At 33.0% G+C, this 19,290-nt stretch overlaps 1 protein-coding gene across 1 annotated transcript in view; it reads right to left on the reverse strand.

Annotated features, from left to right (window-relative positions):
* Positions 1-19,290, reverse strand: part of LOC127795309 (putative UPF0481 protein At3g02645) — a 91,158-nt gene that overhangs the window by 14,966 nt on the left and 56,902 nt on the right. The gene's annotated exons all lie outside the window — the stretch shown is intronic.

Raw genomic sequence — 19,290 nt, forward strand, 5'->3', positions numbered from 1 at the left:
CGGGTACTTGTTCTTTATAGTTACCTTATTCAACTGCCGATAGTCGGTACACATCCACAAGGTACCATCTTTCTTCTTAACGAACAGTATCGGAGCTCCCCAAGGCAATACACTCGGTCCGATAAATCCTTTGTCGGTTAAGCCCTGCAATTGCTCCCTTAATTCTCTTATCTCAGTTGGGGTCATCTTATACGGAGGTATGGATATAGGTTGCGTACTTGGTATAAGATCTATTGAGAATTCAATCTCTCTAGGATGAGGTAATCCTGGAAAATCCTCAGGAAAGACCTCAGGGTACTCATTCACGACCCTTACTGATTCCAACTCGAGATTCTTCTTACTTGACTCAGGTTTGGCTGATTGCAATGCTTGCAAAGTCACGCCATGCTTTCTCTTACCCTTACTATTCTAACCTAGAAACGAAATCCATTCTCCGCTAAGTTTATGTAAGCTCACTGTCTTATTCTTGCAATCCACCTTAGCCCCTTGTATCAATAGGAAATCCATTCCTATGATCATGTCGAAATCTTGTATATCTAATATTGCTAAGTTTATCTTGAAACTTTCCCCTCCCATATCGAGAATGCATCACTGGCATCCTACTGCTATCTCTAGGGTTGAACCCATAGGCGTAGCTATTATCATTTGGTAACACAACTTCCTAGATTCTAGCTTTAGACGTTCTACTGATGCATGTGAAACGAACGAATGCATAGCACCTGGATCTATTAAAGCATGAACTTGAATATTTGAAAAGAACAGTGTACCTTCAATAACTGCAGGATCGGCCTCAGCATCCTCACAAGTCAGATTGTACACCCAGCCAGGAAGAACATTCGGTGCTCCTCCACTTGGCGACTCCATCTTTTGTAGCACACCACCTTTCCCTGATACCTAACTTGGGGCATTCCTTTGATCTTCGGGTAGTTTCTTCCAATGTGGCCTTTCTCGCCACATTCATGGCATTTTACGATACATCTTTTCCCAAGGTGTTTCTTCTTGCATCGAGGGCACTTCCTTTTGTCCTTAGATTGAGCCGTTAAATTGCCCGGCTTACTGCCCTTGCTCTCTTTTTCAGTCTTAATTATTTTCACCCGCGTCAGGTTTCTCTCAATGGTTAGAGCTTAATGCAACGCTTCTTTGTAGGGATCAACATCCCACCCGCTTAATACTTGTTGAAGACTTACTTGCAATCTCGAAATAAACTCCTGTGCCTTCTGACTCTCGTCAGTTTCATACATAGGCACGTATTTAACCAATTGAGTGAATAAGTTGTCGTATTGATTCACAGACATCTCGTCAGTCTGCTTGAGCCTCATAAACTCCCAAATTCTGTCTTCATTCCAACTCTTGGGAAAGTACTTGGCGTTAAACTCTTCCTTGAATCCTGCCCAAGTATACACTAGTGCATCCTCATCTTGTTCCTCATGTTTTTGTTGAGACCTTATCATCAAACGCTCAGTAGATTCCCACCACTGACCTGCTTCTTCCTCCAACGTGTAGGTTACGCACCCCACTTTCTCCTCTTCACTGCATTGGAGGTGTTGAAGTAACTTCTCTGTCTACTCGAGCCAATACTCGGCTGAGTTAGGATCATCGTCAATCCTTCCTTTGAACATAGGGGGTCTCAAGTGCAATACTCGAGAAATTCTAAAGGACTCGAGCATAATTTATCTTGGGGCAAAAATGAAATTTAAGGATAAATGAAGGGTATAACGGTAATTTATTACTGTATAGATGATCGAATCGACTGTCGGGAGTGCCCTGGAGCCGAGATACCAAAGGAAAATGACGTGGAATTGACGAGCACCCTGAGATAGGATTTATGGTGCCAAAAGAAATGAGATCGGGAATAGTTTTCGGTACAGCTAAAGAGGCAGCTGCCAATTAGGCTGCAAAACCAAATCTTTATAGGAGACTTTTTGAAAGTCAACGGAAGCTTGAAGGGGCTTCGATTTTTCATGAGGAACAACCCTTCAGAGGTTTCAGAAAGAAACGAGAGGGTTTGAGGCCAAAATGGAGATTCGGGTCTAAGTGTAGTTTTTGAAAATTGCTAGAGGGAGACCAAAACGAGGTTGTTTTAAAATCTTCAGGGGTTAAAAAGATGGATTAGGACTTGAGGATCATAATGGAACTATTGGAAAGCTTAGGGGTTTAAAGGAAAGGTCCAAAATGCAAAATGAGAAAATATAGGGGTTAAAGTGCAATTTTCCAAACTTTAAGGATGGAGCATGGCTGCCATGGCCGACCAGCCAATTCTGGTCGCCGACTAGCGCCTACCGACCATGGGGAATGGAGCCAAATGGGTCGAGGATGCCTTTGGGTCGGGTTTGGGTTGACAATAGGGCACGAGGTGGTCGAAATTTGATGATTTCCGACCAAGCTTTCAGTCGGATTTTGGAAGCATCAAAAGCTTGTTTTCTGGTCGGATTTTGGCGAAATTAGGTCGATCCAGGGGCGGTACATGCTTTTCGAGGTGTCTTGATCTTTGGGTAAAGGTAAGTGGTATTCTCACAAGAACTTATATTTATGATATGATTGTTTACATGCATGTTATTTATGAATGCAATATTCATTTGTCATATTGCATGGAAAGTCATGATATTTGCATTGCACGATATTATTGTCATATTGATATTTGTGCATGGGAATGGGATGTCGCCCCCAGAGTGTAGCTGTAATTCCCTTAGGGCATTGAGAGAATAACGTTAGACTTATCCTGCAGAGGTTCGGGATTTGCCTAGGATTCCTAGCCGGGCTGGTGGGCCTGGGAAGTTACATTAAAGGGCGCAAATGTTGTTCATGTCATTGTATCATGCATTCATATATATGTTTTTGGACCCTCACTAGAAGTTTCATCTTCTAATGAGTTATGCCCCTAGAACATTCAACGTTCCAGTTGAGACTTGCAGTTAGGGCAAGGAGCAGGTTGGGATATGACGGCACGTGATGGCGTGGCCAATGGATTCTACAGGAGATTCCAATATTTGATTTATTGAGAAATGGCTATGTATTTGAGGTTTCATATGATTAGCCTTGTTAGAATATTATGGATTCTTCATGTATTAAGGCTGTTAAAGATATGATGTAATATATGGTACGACTTCTTTATGATATATAAAATAAGGTGAATTCAGGTATGTATCATATCAGGTTTCGATTGTCGCTTCCGCATTTTTAATGATTTGCTGGGGGGTTTCTCTTTGTCATATGGTATTTGATGTATGAGAAAGGTATAATGCAAAGGGATTATGTATGTATGATGGACCCCAGCATAGTGACACGCCCTTCGATGGGACGGGGTGTTACATCAAGTGTCACTACTGTTCCAGTGTTGTGGTCGTGTGCCAAGTAGGCTTCTCTCGACTCACGTATGTCAGTATGTTCTCTAAAAATCGGTCCATTCGCTCGAATCGGTCCTCACTGGAGCTTTAATCCCCGACATATCTTCTGTTTCCTCTTGAGTGATTCCCGCGATCACCCTGATCTCCGGGATTATTTTCCTCTCTTCTCCCATTTCCATCGTGAGTTGCATCTCGGAGTCTTCGTTTATTCACCATTTGAAGTGAATCACGGAAATGAGTTATGCACAAGACAAGATCATTTCTTTACAAGAGGGACAATTTTATTTATTAACAGTATCCCACAAAACATAACAACTTAGCACAACTAAAAATGAAATACACATAACATCTTATTATATTTTATATATTTCTTCTTCCTTCAGTTATCTCTTCGGCCTTGTTCAGTAGTCCTTTGGCCTCCAGATCCACGACTCCTTGTGGTCCCCGTCACTATTAGATGCCACCGGGGGTCCTTCGCCATCATCCTGAGACTCCTGAGATTCCTCATCGGAACTAATATCGATGACCTCATCTTCGGGATTTGTAGCGCCTTCCTCTTGATCTTCCTCATCCATGGCTTCCCCGTCCAGCTCCTTATGTTCACCCCGCATCCTTGTACAGAATTCGTGTAGGGACTCATATTCCCAGTCTTGCCATAACCACTGAGCAAAAGTCTTCCACTCTCCCTCCATCTGATTGATAAGAAAGTCGATTTGGTACTCCGCCAGATCTATCAGTTGTTGATAACTTGGAGGTACATCGTCAATAATTTCCTCCATTGCATTCAGAAACTCAACCATATCTTCATCTTGCGGGTTTCCACGAGCCTCAATCCTATTCGTCCAGTGTGACAATAGCACTTGATCCACCATGCCTTGCTAATAACACACAACTGTTTTCTCAAAAACCTCGAACATGTGTTTCCTAAAACTTCCATATGTCACTTAGAATTTATAACCTTATTCTAAGTTAATAATTCTAACCAGGCTAAGTTCAATAACCTAGCCTAACCATCCTAGGGTTTTAACCTAGTGTTCTGATACCAATTGTAACACCCCACTTTACACAGGCGTATCACTATAAGGGAATCCTCGAGAATCTTTTTTTTTCCAAGTTTATCACACGCGGCGCCATGAGAACAATCTTCACATGCAGATGAAACACTTGTCGTATAAAATGGTCGGCGCCTGCGGTGATTTCAAGAGCAATCTTCACATGCAGGTAAAAATCCCGAGAACCCCAGTCTTGCTCGTTTAACTAACATGGTCAATAAACTTAAAATTAAATGAGACATAAAATAACGCAGCGGATTAAATATTATCAAAATGTCGTGACCTAACACGAGTTCCTTACAAGGTGTTCCCACACCGAAATATGTATTACAAACTATCAAATGATACAGCATTGTCATACAACCGTTCATACATATACCAAAATAAATACTGACACCTCCAAAATGGTACAATGATTATCAACTAAACACCGTTGGCCCCACCGGCCATGTCCTCGACCTCGTAGCAGTCCTTGGCTGGAACGTTGAATGTTCCACAGGCATAACCTAGGTTAGATGATAAAACATCTAAGTGATGGCATGAAACAGTTTACACAATGCATGAAAGACATGCAAGCATGGCATATACAGACAAACAACAACATGCAAAAATGTTTACCTTGAGAAATCTCCCTGACATACTCAACCTCCCGTGGAAAATCCATTCCACATACCGTTGGGGGTTGACCTTGCTGTGACATACTTAATCCCTCGAGTGCCCTACCGTGTCACTCATTCATCAGAATTAACCTTATCCCATTCTCAAGAAGACCCCATCCCATCCCATACGGACCCAACAACGACACAAAAATTGACACCCCGATGATATGAAAATTACACGCCATGCACCGACTCGTTTGTAAGTAAAAACAGTTGATGAAATATACCACATGTTCAGTATGCAAATGATGCCATAATGTACATAAGTGAAACGTCTTTGTAAACAACCCAAGTTCTGGAGGGTATAACCGCTCACTAGAACTGGTCCCATCATGTGTACCTTAAGCTTGGGAGGGTAAAACCGCTCGCTAGAACCCACTACACACTCCAACACACATTCAAGACAAGGTAAACCTAGAATCTAACCACTCACCTCAATTCGAAAAAGTTTAATTTTTGCCTCGAAAAGCGTGTCGTGTCTTGAAAAACGCACAATCCTTCTTTTCAACACACCAATCGTCTCCTATTCACCATTAGGAACTTAGAAATCAATATTTATATTTTTCCTCAAATTTTCTTCATATTTAAACTTTTCTTACATTCGAAAATTCATAAAAAATACCTAACATCAAATTTCACCAAATATTTTTCCATGAAAATTCCTTAAATAATTTTACCAAAATTAAAAAATTAATTTCAAAGAAAAATCCTACCTCATGTGCCACTTAGGGGTTCGGCGAGTGAAGCCCACGCGCGGCCAGCTCCGGTTGCCTTCTCCAGCCTTCTTCTCCGACTCTGGTAATCTCCGATGCTCCAAATGACTATAGGTCTTGAAAGATCTCGTCGAGGCGACCACAGTGGTGCCTTCAAAACTCAGAAAAGGCCGCCAGAAAAGGCTTTAAAAGCCAGTTGCAGGTCGCGACGCCGACGAGCCCGATTTTCCGGCCGAAGCTCTAAAACCCCTCTATTTCTACACCAATCGACTCCGAATGCTCCAGAAACAATCCCCACAACCCAAGGAACAAAACTCCCATATTCGTGAGCCTCGATTGAAGCCAAAACGCCCTTAATTTCTCTCGATTTCTTTGAAAAACCCTCGGCCTTGGTTGTCTATTTATACCCGATCTCGACCCAAATTTTCACCACAAATCGATTGTTCTTATCCCCTTAACCCTAGATCTAGCCTCCTAACCAATCGAACAGCCCCAAATCACGAGCTACAACCCTCGAAAGATTCGGCCAAATCGAAAATCCCATCCACCATTAAAACCAATCACATCTTGCCATTTTTTGGCCAATGGCAACCTCCATTGACCTCATCATCGCCTAGAGACTACCCTAGAGTCTCCGGGTGGCCTTCCTGATTTGGGGCTCCATGCCATTTTCTAATTTTACAGTTTTGCCCCCATGAAACTTCTAATTGCATTTTCTCCATATCCATGGCACCCTTACATTTTCTAACACTTCCACTACTGCCTAAAAGTTCTAAACTATTCATTTTCCTCAAGAATTTCTTGAAAATTCGTCATTTCGACCTCTCTCAGGTAGTTTACAAAATTTACACTTTTGCCCGAATGCCCCTAATCGCATGTTTTTGACTTCAAACCTTCGCGAATCTCTTGATTCTATCAAATGTTGCTTATTTGGATAATTTTACCTTCATTGGCTTGCTAGACATAGTCCCTCATCCTTTGATTGTGTTTTGAATATTACACTTAGGCCCGAAACTATAATAAATACAAAATTTGACTCTGTAAATTTCGAAAATACTTTAATATTAAACATTGGGTATTACAGTGTCATTGAAGCCTTTCCTTTTGACTACATTTTCATTAACTAACAATTCAATTTATTAAATTTGCATGGATTTTTCAATACTATTAATTAATCAAAAATAAATATTTTTTGTCATATTTTGTCATCAATTAATCCCTGAATCAATCAAAAATAAATATTATTTTCGAGAAATATAAATAAATAACTTAAACTATTAATTAAGTCACAGAAAATCGTCCATTTATATAAAATCTTATCTTTCTTTATATAATAATATATTAAAGTAGAATAATTTACAAACACTTTTTCCCTCTAAAAATCTGCCAAACTATTTTTTGTCTCTAAACTTTATATTAAATCTTTATCCGATATCCTATCCGATATATCCTAGATAATAATAATATATTAAAGTAGGATAGTCAACCAAAGTATTTTCCAAGTGACAATCAATGGTGAATTTTTTTTCCTCCAAAACTTGCATCAAATCAAAGGTAATGATTAATTAATTATTAATTTAACTTTAATAATTATATTATAGTCTTGAAAATATAATATCTTAATAAATCCATTAAAAAAAATTTAAGGTACGTAGTCAAATGCTTGAGTTTTTCAATACTAATTAATATTTAAGATATCACATTTTCAAGATTATGGAAGAAATTAAAATTCATATTTTTAAAGTTTTATTATCATTGAAAAACCCATGCATTGAAAAACTCATTCTTCCTCACATTTAAAAGTTTTAATTTATATTTATAAAATTTATAAATAAATATATTATAATAAATAGAAGATAGTCTTTGAGTGGATATATTATAAATTTTATAATATTTATTTATAAATAAATATAATATAATAAATAAAAAATTTATAAGTATTTTTCCATGTGACCATCAATCGTGAATTGTTTTTTCTCCAAAACTTGCATCAAATCAAATGTAGTGATTAATTAATTATTAAAGTAAAACATTACTACTTTTAATTTAATGTAAATATTTAATGATTTGTTATTCCAATGTAATAGCTTTTGTGTATAAATAGGAAGTCCATGTCAAGATTTTTCATTTTATATAACGTTGTGTAATTTAATAGAAGTCTTTTTAAAGTAATTTTTCAAAATATGGATAAAAGAGTTGATTTGGTCAATTAAATCAATGCTAGCAAAACACAATGGACGTTGAAAGTTCGAGTCGTGAGATTTGGGAGATTTCATGCTTTGAAGATAAGTCAGAAACTTATAGCATTGCCATTGAGATGATTTTCATGGATGAACATGTTTTTTTTTTATTATTATTATAAATTTATTGTTAATTATTTACATAAATTTTGTCATCAAATTTATAGTGTGGAAGGAGTTATGAAACAATTAAGCATTAATTGTTTCGATCTTTCAAAACATTGATTTGTGAAGGACAATTATATTTTATGCTTAATTTTATATTTAGATACAACAATATGAAATATAAGACTACAAGTTACGAAGTACAAGTTAAACTCAATGTCAAAGACTACTCATTACAAAAAATCAAGAATTTAGTGAAGGAAAAATCCATCGCTAAAGTTTCAAATTCCGTCGCTAAAATTGGCGTCGCTAAATTTTAACGACAGAATTTAACAACGGAGCAATTTAGTGATGGAATTTGTGATGAAATTTTTTTCGTCGCTAAACAGTGACGGAATTGTCCCTGTCACTAAACAGTGATGAAATGACATTTTGTTGCTAAATCAACCATGAAAAAAAAATAAAAGCAACACTCATACTCTATACGGGCGCTGCGTGGCATCGCCTCTGCCTGCCACTTGGGAAGCCCACCAACAGCCACGTGGCGGTGCTGGAATTATTTTCCAGCGTGAGGATTTTTCTTGCCTTTTCAAGGGGATTGAACTCTAGACCTCCAATCTCCACCCTCACGCGCGATCAGCTAATCTAGAACACTTCTTAGTTTATCAAGTGCATAAAATATTTGTATATTATTTTTGTTTAAACTTTTTAGAATTATATTTGCATCCCAAAATTTTTCAAACTTATTTTTAAAATATTCCATCACTCATTTTGAATTTCATTTTAATTGTTTTTATTTTTTAGCGACGGGTATGACGCTGTAGATAAATTTTAAATTTTTTATTTAATTTTTTTTATTTTTTTAGCGTCAAGTGTGCCCCGTTGCTAAATTTTATATTTTATATATTTTTTTATTTTTTAACAACAAGTGTTACTCGTTGCTAAATTTTAACTTTTAATTTATTTTTTTTTTATTTTTTAGCGACGAGTGTGACCCCGTCGCTAAAATTTATTTTTTTTTAATTTTTTAGGGATGGGTGTGACCCAGTTGCTAAATTTTTATTTTTTTTTATTTTTATTTTTTAGCGATGAGTGTGCTCTCGTCGCTAAATTTTATTTTATTTATTTATTTATTTTTATTTTTTAGCGACGAGTGTTACCCCATTGCTAAATTTAATTTTTAATTTAATTTTTTTTATTTTTTAGCGACGGGTATGATCCCGTCGCTAAATTTTATATTTTTTATTTTTTAGCGACGAGATTTTCATCGCTAAATTAAAAAAATATTTAAAGATATTAGCGACGGAATAATTCAGTTACTAAATTCCGTCGCTAAAAATTATTTTTCTTGTAGTAACTATTGTAAATGCTATGGATGAAAATTTTTAAATATAAAATTTTATTTTTAGATTATTTGTTAATATTTTGAGTGCTGTTGAACTTGATGAAAAGGAATTAGTTGTTTAGTAAGTATAAAGTTAATTATGCAATTATTTATATTCTTATAACTGACAATCTTTTTTCAATTTTATTAAAGATATAATTGAAGAGGTCGTAAGCAAAGACAATACTAAGTGTTAAGAATTTTATAGAAGGACAAGTGAGAAAATGTGACAACTCACTTTATATGTTAATTATTCTTTAACATATTAAATAGCAGTACTTTGAATTATGAGTGTTCTCCATTAGCACATTAAATAACGGATAATTAATTAAATTAAAATTTTGATAAAAACTGAGTATTAAAAAAAAAATTATAATTATCAATTCTGGGAGAGTCATTTAAAATAAAGAATTTAATTTTTTTATTTTTAAATTTATAAATCTATTTTGATTACATCACCCATGCGTCGCACACGGGTTTAACACTAGTTATGTTTTTTAAGGAAAATATAGTCCAGTACATTTTAGCCCTCTCTCAACCAACATAACTTCATTTACCTGCTTTGAATTGAGTGCCGATATATCCATTTAGCTCTCATACAAGGCAGATCCAATTAAAAAATAATTAAATAATTACAAAATTCATCAAAAAATTTAATTTAACGGCGGTTTTTCAAAACCGCCGCTAAATTAAAAAATAATTAAATAATTTAAAATTAAAATTAAAGTAATATTTTCGACGGTTTTTCAAAATCGCCTCAAGATTCATTAAAAAATTTAATTTAGCGACGGTTTCTGAAAAACTGGTGCTAAATTAAAAAATAATTAAATAATTTATAATTAAAATTAAATTAATATTTGCGGCGGTTTCAAAACCGCCGCAAAATTCATTAAAAAATTTAATTTATTGGCAGTTTCTAAAAAATCGCCGCTAAATTAAAAAATAATTAAATAATTTATAATTAAAATTAAATAAATATTTGCGGCGATTTTCAAAACCGCTGCAAAATTCATCAAAAAATTTAATTTAACGGCGGTTTTTCAAAACCGTCGTTAAATTAAAAAATAATTAAATAATTTAAAATTAAAATTAAGTTAATATTTTCGACGATTTTTCAAAACCGCCGCAAGATTCATTAAAAAATTTAATTTGGTGGCAGTTTCTGAAAAACTGCTGCTAAATTAAAAAATAATTAAATAATTTATAATTAAAATTAAATTAATATTTGCAGCGATTTTCCAAATCGCCGCAAAATTTATCAAAAAATTTAATTTAACGGCTGTTTTTCAAAACCACGCTAAATTAAAAAATTTAAATTTTAATTTTAAATTAAATTAAATTGAATTAAATTAACAAAAAGAAATATAAAATCCTAAAAGAAATTTAAAATTTAATTTAAATTAATTAAAAAATCTTTATATATATAAAAGTAGGATAATTTTGAAAAAAGAAATTTCCTCCCAAAACTTGCATTAATGATTTGCAATTAATACTTATTGTATTAATAATTTATATTTTGTAATTTGCATTAATAATTTAAAATTTTCAATTGCTTTGAAATAATAAGTAGTAATAAAATTTTCCCCCAAAACTTGCTTTAATGATTTACATTTAATACTTATTGCATTAATAATTTATAGTTTGTAATTTGCATCTTTATATATATAAAAGTAGGATAGTCTTGAAAAAAGAAAATTTTCCCAAAAACTTACATTAATGATTTATAATTAAGACTTATTACATTAATAATTTACATTTTGTAATTTGCATTAATAATTTAAAATTTTCAATTGCTTTGAAATAATAAGTAGTAATAAAATTTTCCCCCAAATTAATGATTTGCGTTTAGTACTTATTGCATTAATAATTTACATTTTGTAATTTGCATCTTTATATATATAAAAGTTGGATAGTCTTTAAAAAAAAAATTTCCTTCCAAAATTTGCATTAATGATTTACAATTAATACTGATTGCATTAATAATTTGCATTTTGTAATTTACATTAATAATTTAAAATTTTCAATTGCTTTGAAATAATAAGTAGTAATAAAATTTTCCCCCAAATTAATGATTTGCATTTAGTACTTATTCAATAATAATTTACATTTTGTAATTTGCATCTTTATATATATAAAAGTAGGATAGGCTTCAAAAAAGAAATTTTCCTCCAAAACTTATATTAATGATTTACAATTAATACTTATTGCATTAATAATTTGTATTTTTTAATTTGCATTAATAATTTAAATTTTTTAATTGATTTGAAATAATAAGTAGTAATAAAATGTTTTCCCAAATTAATGATTTGCGTTTAGTACTTATTGCATTAATAATTTACATTTTGTAATTTGCATCTTTATATATATAAAAGTAGGATAGTCTTTAAAAAAGAATTTTCCCCCAAAACTTGCATTAATGATTTACATTTAATACTGATTGCATTAATAATTTGCATTTTGTAATTTACATTAATAATTTAAAATTTTCAATTGCTTTGAAATAATAAGTAGTAATAAAATTTTCTCCAAAATTAATGATTTGTATTTAGTACTTATTGTATTAATAATTTACATTTTGTAATTTACATATTTATATATATAAAAGTAGGATAGTCTTCAAAAAAGAAATTTCCCTCCAAAACTTATATTAATGATTTACAATTAATACTTATTGCATTAATAATTTTTATTTTGTAATTTGCATTAATAATTTAAAATTTTCAATTGCTTTGAAATAATAAATAGTAATAAAATTTTCCCCCAAATTAATGATTTGCGTTTAGTACTTATTGCATTAATAATTTACATTTTGTAATTTGTATATTTATATATATAAAAGTAGGATAGTCTTCAAAAAAGAAATTTCCCTCCAAAACTTACATTAATGATTTACAATTAATACTTATTGCATTAATAATTTACATTTTGTAATTTGCATTAATAATTTAAATCTTTCAATTGTTTTGAAATAATATGTACTAATTATTGTAAAATTAATAATAAATTTTAAATATACGAGTTTTTCAATACTAATTGTTTTGTATTAAATTTGCATAAGTTTTATGAGAAATATTAATAAACAACTTAAACTATTAATTAACTCATAGAAAAGTATCTATTTATTTAGAATATTATTTTTATATGTTTATTCTATGTATATTTATATAATATTAAAATATGATAGTCAAATAAAGTATTTTGCCAAGTGTCAATCAATGGTGAATTTTTTTCCTCAAAAATTTGCATTAACTCAAAGGTAGTGATTAATTAATTATTAATTACTTTAATAATTATATTATAGTCTTGAAAATGTGATGTCTTAACAAATTCATAAAAACTTATTTAAGGTTGTCAAATACTAGGGTTTTTCAATGCTAATTAATATTTAAGGTATCACATTTTTAAGACTATGGAAGAAATTAAAATTCATTTTTTTAAAATTTTGTTATTATTGAAAAAACTTATTCTTACTCATATTTAAGAGTTTTAATTTATATTTATAATTATAATATAATAAATAGAAAATAACGAACGTCTTTAAGTAGAAATATTATAGATTTTATAATATTTATTTATAAATAAATATAAAATAATAAAAAAAATTTATAAGTATATTGAATTAAAGTGTTCTCCATTAGCATATTGAATAGTGAATAATTACGTAAACTTAAATTTTTTCAGCATGATTAAAGATTAAAAAAATTATAATTATCAATTTTGTTAAAATTATTTAAAATAATAAATTTATTTTTTTATTTTTAAATTAAACTCTCCCATATATCACACGGATTCACCACTAGTTAACTAAAAATTTAATTTTAAAAAATAAAAATAAAAATAAAAATAAGTTTAACAAAATTTTAATAATTTTAAAAAATATATATTTTTTATTTTTAATAAATTAATTTATTTAATTTAATTCAATTAATTTATTCCTTTACTCTTTTAAAAAATAATAAATTAATTAATGTTTTTCTTTCCATATTAAAAAATATAAAATATAATTCTGGAAAGTAGTGGTATATAATTTATATATGCAGTTATATAATAAATGAGGTTGGCAGATCAGGCGGTCACAAGCATGTATGTGCACAGGGGAGGTTGTGGGTTCGAAACTGGGGAAGGGGACACGTGGCGCGCGAACATGCGGCCACGTGGCTGGGCGGGTCCAATCAAGTGGGCGCGGACGGGTGGGAGAAATTAAAATTTTTAATTTTGTTTTAATTTTAGCGGCGGTTTTAGAAACCGTCGCTAAAATTAAAAATTTTAATTATTTTTTTAATTTTTTAATTTTAGTAGCGGTTTTAGAAACCACCGCTAAAATTTAAAATTTTAATTTTTTTTTAATTTTTTAATTTTTGCGGCGGTTGAAAAACCGCTGCTAAAATTAAATTTTTTTTTAATTTTAGTGGCGGTTGAAAAGCCGCCGTTATATATTTTAAAAACCGCCGCTAAATCACTAATTTTGCGGCGGTTTTAAAACCGTCACAAAATTAGTGATTTAGCGGCGGTTATTCCAGCGGTTGGTCAAAACCGCTGCTAAATGCTCCGCGATCACTTAGCGGCGGTTAAAAATGCAAAAAAAATCGTCGCTAATTGCTAGTTTTTTTGTAGTGTTATATGAAAGTTTAGATAATTATTATGAAATTTTGAGGAAATAAGACTTAGAAAATAAAGAAAAAATTGTAGAAATTATGAGAAAATAGTAAATTAACATTTTGGAATAAATTTAATGTTTAGAAATCCTTGGGGCATGAGGATTGAGAAATAGCTCGCTCGACACGTTTATCGAGGTCGTCACGCTTATTGAGGCAACTTAGTTGTGAAAAGTAAGTGTACTGTTACGAGTTAGTATAGTTATAAATGTTTATGTCTAAACCCGATTTTCAAGAATGCTTTCATCATATTAACATGTTCCGATATGTACCCATCACATAGATTGCACACATGACATGCTATGAAATGCATATGTACACATTGATATCATTGATCACATGCATTATGGTCGTAAGGAGTACGAATTGGCACCGCTACTTTACCAAGGGTGCCCCCATACACCCCGGTTTTGAAAGAGGTGGCCGTAAAAATGGTAGGTAGTATGAGGGATGCAGTTGACACCTATGATGAGTAAGACATTGCATACATGCATATTAAACATTTTGTACCCTTACTTAGATGGTTCATCATCTAATTCAGGTTTTTTCCCTGGAATATTCAACGTTCCAGTCGGGACTTATAGTGACGGTACGGAAGTTGAAGATTGTCCTGCCTATTCTGTCTTGCAAGTGGACGGATCGTGACAAGTAATACAGTGATGAATAGAGTGTCGTACCCACGGGGACTAACTTTTGACGTTTACTCTAACTGATTTAACCTTAACCTAAAACACACATTAACAAAGAATTCAACTGTAATGAAAACTAATTTATGAATAAAAAATGCAAACAAAATAATTCATTTGATTCAAAAACTTTCAAAGTTAAGGCACTAGGGTTTGTGAATCCACCGTCGGCCTTCTATGATTCAATTATTCATTACTCGGGTCTTGTTATTCCTTATCTTAGGTTGAAAATCGATAATCCAATTATAACCAAAAGCCTCTCTCGATGGTCATTCAATTCTATGTATATATATGAGATTAACTATCTCTAGTCAACCTTCGAACATAAAAACATGCATTCAATCACAGAGATCATCACAACATGATTTCATAGGGCATAATGGTATCTCTACATATTATAGGACCCTACGTTGTTTGCTACCATGTCTAATCCATATTGAATCTCTCGAAAGCAACACAAATCACAAATATGTTCCAATGGTGATCAAGTATCAAAACAACATTATGAACATAACAAACAATCAACCCGATTGGATAAGAAAATAGTAAACCGAATAACTTTAAATCAAACCATTAGAAGTCAAGGTTTCATCATTCACCCTAGCTATAAATACTTAGCAATGCATTCTTGCAATCAAAAGAAAAAGGAAAGACTTGGAATCCATAGCAAAGAATTGAAAAAGAAAAGAAAAATACAACCCAAGTGTCTTCAATCTTTCGTCCGCTTCTCTTTCGTGCCCCAAAAAACTCCAAAAACCCTCAAGAATAAGTCTTTATATAGGGGTTTTTAGGTTATTAAAGTCGTGCATAGTGAAAACTCTCATTTTTCATTGATTTGGACGGAGATAGGGCGAAATCGAGCTTTGATTTGAAGTTCAAAACGCTACCACGGTCCTACCGCGGTATGCTTGTTGCTGTAGATCCGTGAGCTCCAGATAGCAATTCCTAAAGTGGTCCTACAGCGGTATGCATTCCGCTATAGGACCCTGAGCTCTAGAAACTAAACCTTAAAGCGGTCCTACAGCGGTATGCATACCGCTATAAGCCCGCTAGCCTTCTTCTTTGGCCTCTTGCTTTATTATCTTCCACTTTTTGGCTCTTGATAATCTTTTGCTTTCTCTTTCATTGATACCCGACCTTGCCTCCAAGCTTTATGTCACTCCCATCATGCACCAAAATCACTCTTTTTGCTCCAAGTGTATTCAACACATGCTCCATATCTACATAACCATATATAGAACCAAATCAAGTAGAAATCATGCTCATTGAATGTATAAATGCTAAGTTTATAGACCAAAATAAGTGTATAAAAGACACTTATCAAAGATGTTTAACGACACGAGTCGTCAAGGAATGAGCAAGCGTGCCATGATATGTTATAGTACAAATATTTCAAGTATTATGTACGTTTTAAATTATCTTTAGAAACTTATGTTTCAACTTTGTAATAAGTGCCATGTTCAGTTATCTATGTATTAAATGCTATTATCAGGTTCGATTTCAGCTTCCGCTTTATGAGATTTTATTTGTCTCTAGTGTATAAATTATTTCGTCAAGCACTAGATAGGTCTAAAGAAATTTCGGGAATGATGTAAATAAAAAAAAAAATAAGTTCCAAAATTTCCTAAGACATGACACACCCTAAGTAGGTGGGGTTTTATATTGGTTCTAACTCCAATTAAAATCTAGTGTTGATTCTCCCTAATGGAACCGCAAGCAAGTTTTGAAAACCTTGAGCTAAGTTTTGAGAGAGAAGATTAGACTCTTTAGAGCCGAACCTCTATAAATTTCTCTTGTTCTGTGTGGTTGTGTGATTTTACTATTATCAATCCTACTGCAATCACCACATATTAAGATTACAAATTTAAGAGTTTTCAAAAGAATTAAAATTATTAATTTTTGAAAAACCTAATTCACCGCCTCTTAGGTATTTTTTTGGGCAACACACCCTATTAAAAGATTGTTGGCGTTAAATGTAATGGTGTGATGGCAAAATTGTCTCTTTGGAAGGAGGAGCAAATGGAGCACAGTTTTCTTGTGATTTTGGAGATTTTTTTTAATTTATTTTTGTATTAAATGATTGATATTGTGTATTTGATTATTAATTATTTGTAAGTTTAATTATTGATTTTGTGTATGTGCGTATTTGATTATTGTGCGTATTTAATTATTAATTTTTTATGCGGGTATCTGATTATTTTGTATATTTGATTATTGATTTTGTGTATTAGTAATGAAAATTATAAATAAAATAAAATATATATAATTGAAGTTTATTAATAAATAAATGAAATAGGGAGTGAAATAAAGAAGAAAATAAGGGATGTGATTGGAGCACGTACAATTTTTAAGGCAAAATAAAAATAAAGAGTGAATTCTTTATAATATAATAAGAATTGAGATAGAAAAGTGGGTTGGAGTTGGCCTAATCACAATGTGGGTGTATGTATGTTATTTCTAAAGCATTTGCTTTACTACATCTGTTACTAATATATGATTGAATGTAACTATATTTCTTCGTTATTTGATTTAGTATGTATATTAAATTTAGTTCTTCCCTTTCAAAATATTTTTATATAATTATAAAGTTATTTACTTAATTTCTTTTTTATTTTTCATTTTTTCATTCTGAATTTGCATGTGCATTGATATTTGGATGTTAAATATAGATTATTATGAAATTTTATTAATTATTTTTTTTATTTCATTGATTTTGTTTGTCTGTAACGGCCCGCTCCTAGCTATGGGCGCTACCAATGAATAATAAACTGGATTACTCACACGCAACACCAAACCATTGAAGAGATGGACTATGTTTCATCGAGAAACGTCCTAGGTGGGGCTAGGCTTCGTCCTTCCCTTCGCTCCACTCGAGGAGTGGGTCCCAAAACATAAAAAGAAACACAGCGGATGGGACCCGAACTCAAGTGAGCTTCACATTTCTTTAGCTCGTTTCACCACAAGCCAAAGGTGACCCAGGCACAAAACTACCACAACAAATATCTACTGAGTATTGGGGATTTATGGGAAGTACCTCTTTGATTCTTACCTGATCCTAAAACTTGGCTCCACCAACCAAGCCATTATCAACCAGAAGTCTACACAGTCAATACTACATTATACAGATTATAACAAATGGGATATCATCCAACGCCCAACAACATACACATTCACCCACAAGGACATATGTATATATACCACCACATGAATATATACAGGAGATAATACAATTTACAATGCGGCAGCAACGCTAGCACCACTCCAACCTCTCGACATAATTCCTACTTGCAACATCTACAACACGAGGTAAAACGTCATTAGTCATAAAGACTCAGTAAGGGTGCAAATGAATGTAAATAAGATAATATATGCAATGCAATGACAAATAAATATGCATGAATGACGAGGCATCACTGCTCTCCAAACCTACTAGTTCAAGACATTAACCTCCCCAAATTGCTCCTAGCATGCATCTAGTCTCTCCCATGGCCATAAGACTCCACTAGACAACCTATAGAACATGCACAGCACACAATTGCACACAACATATATATATATATAACCATATTACCAAACATTCATATGGCTGCCACCATTGGGGCCGTCCCTTACTTGGCTCGAAGTCTTATCTCTGCCACGGCGAGAACGCTAGTGCGAACTTCAGACTCTTCTAGGATCACTGCCTCATCGGTCGACCCTAGATGCAATCACAAACCCAACAACAAAAATTAAACCAGGGTCTATATTTTTGCTATACACCACAAAACTACCCATCAATAACTTCAAATAACCCCAACTGAGGGTCTAATCCAACCAACAATTCAAATTACATCATCTCACATAATACAAATAACTAGAAAAAATTAATTATTTTACCTTATCAAATCTGGAGGAGAAAATCGGTGAAACGCTCACACCAACATCACCTCATGGGACGCCACCTTGCGCTCAAAACTCCATTTTCGAGTTTCCGGCACGCTTCTCGAGCCCCAAAATACTTTCCAGAATTTTATCCCATTTTTCTTAAATTTTCTGGTATTTTTCCTTTATTTCCTCATTTTTCCAAATTTCTTTTATTTTCATTTTCTTTTCTTTTTATTTATTTTTTTGTTTCCACTTCACTGTTTCACCTTCTTCTTCGCGAACTCCCCTGTGAATCCTCCTTCTCCGCATCGTGCACAGCCCCCACACATGGCCGTTGGCCTTCTTCCGACTGCGGCCATGCCCACAGCCACCGCCGGCCGCACCCGGCCACCGCGTGACTCGCCAGCCGACTGCCACCACCTCTAGCAGCCCACACCGTGAGCAGCGGCCTACGCGCAGGGTCGACCCAAGGCTTAGTGGGGCCCTAGGCCATAATAAATTTTGTGGCCCTTCAAAAGATAATAAAAATTATTAAAAATTTCTTTTTTCAATATTTTATTCTCATTCTCTCTTTCTCTTATGCCTCTC

The sequence above is a fragment of the Diospyros lotus genome, chromosome 2, assembly GCF_014633365.1.
Source record: "Diospyros lotus cultivar Yz01 chromosome 2, ASM1463336v1, whole genome shotgun sequence".
Lineage (NCBI taxonomy): Eukaryota > Viridiplantae > Streptophyta > Magnoliopsida > Ericales > Ebenaceae > Diospyros > Diospyros lotus.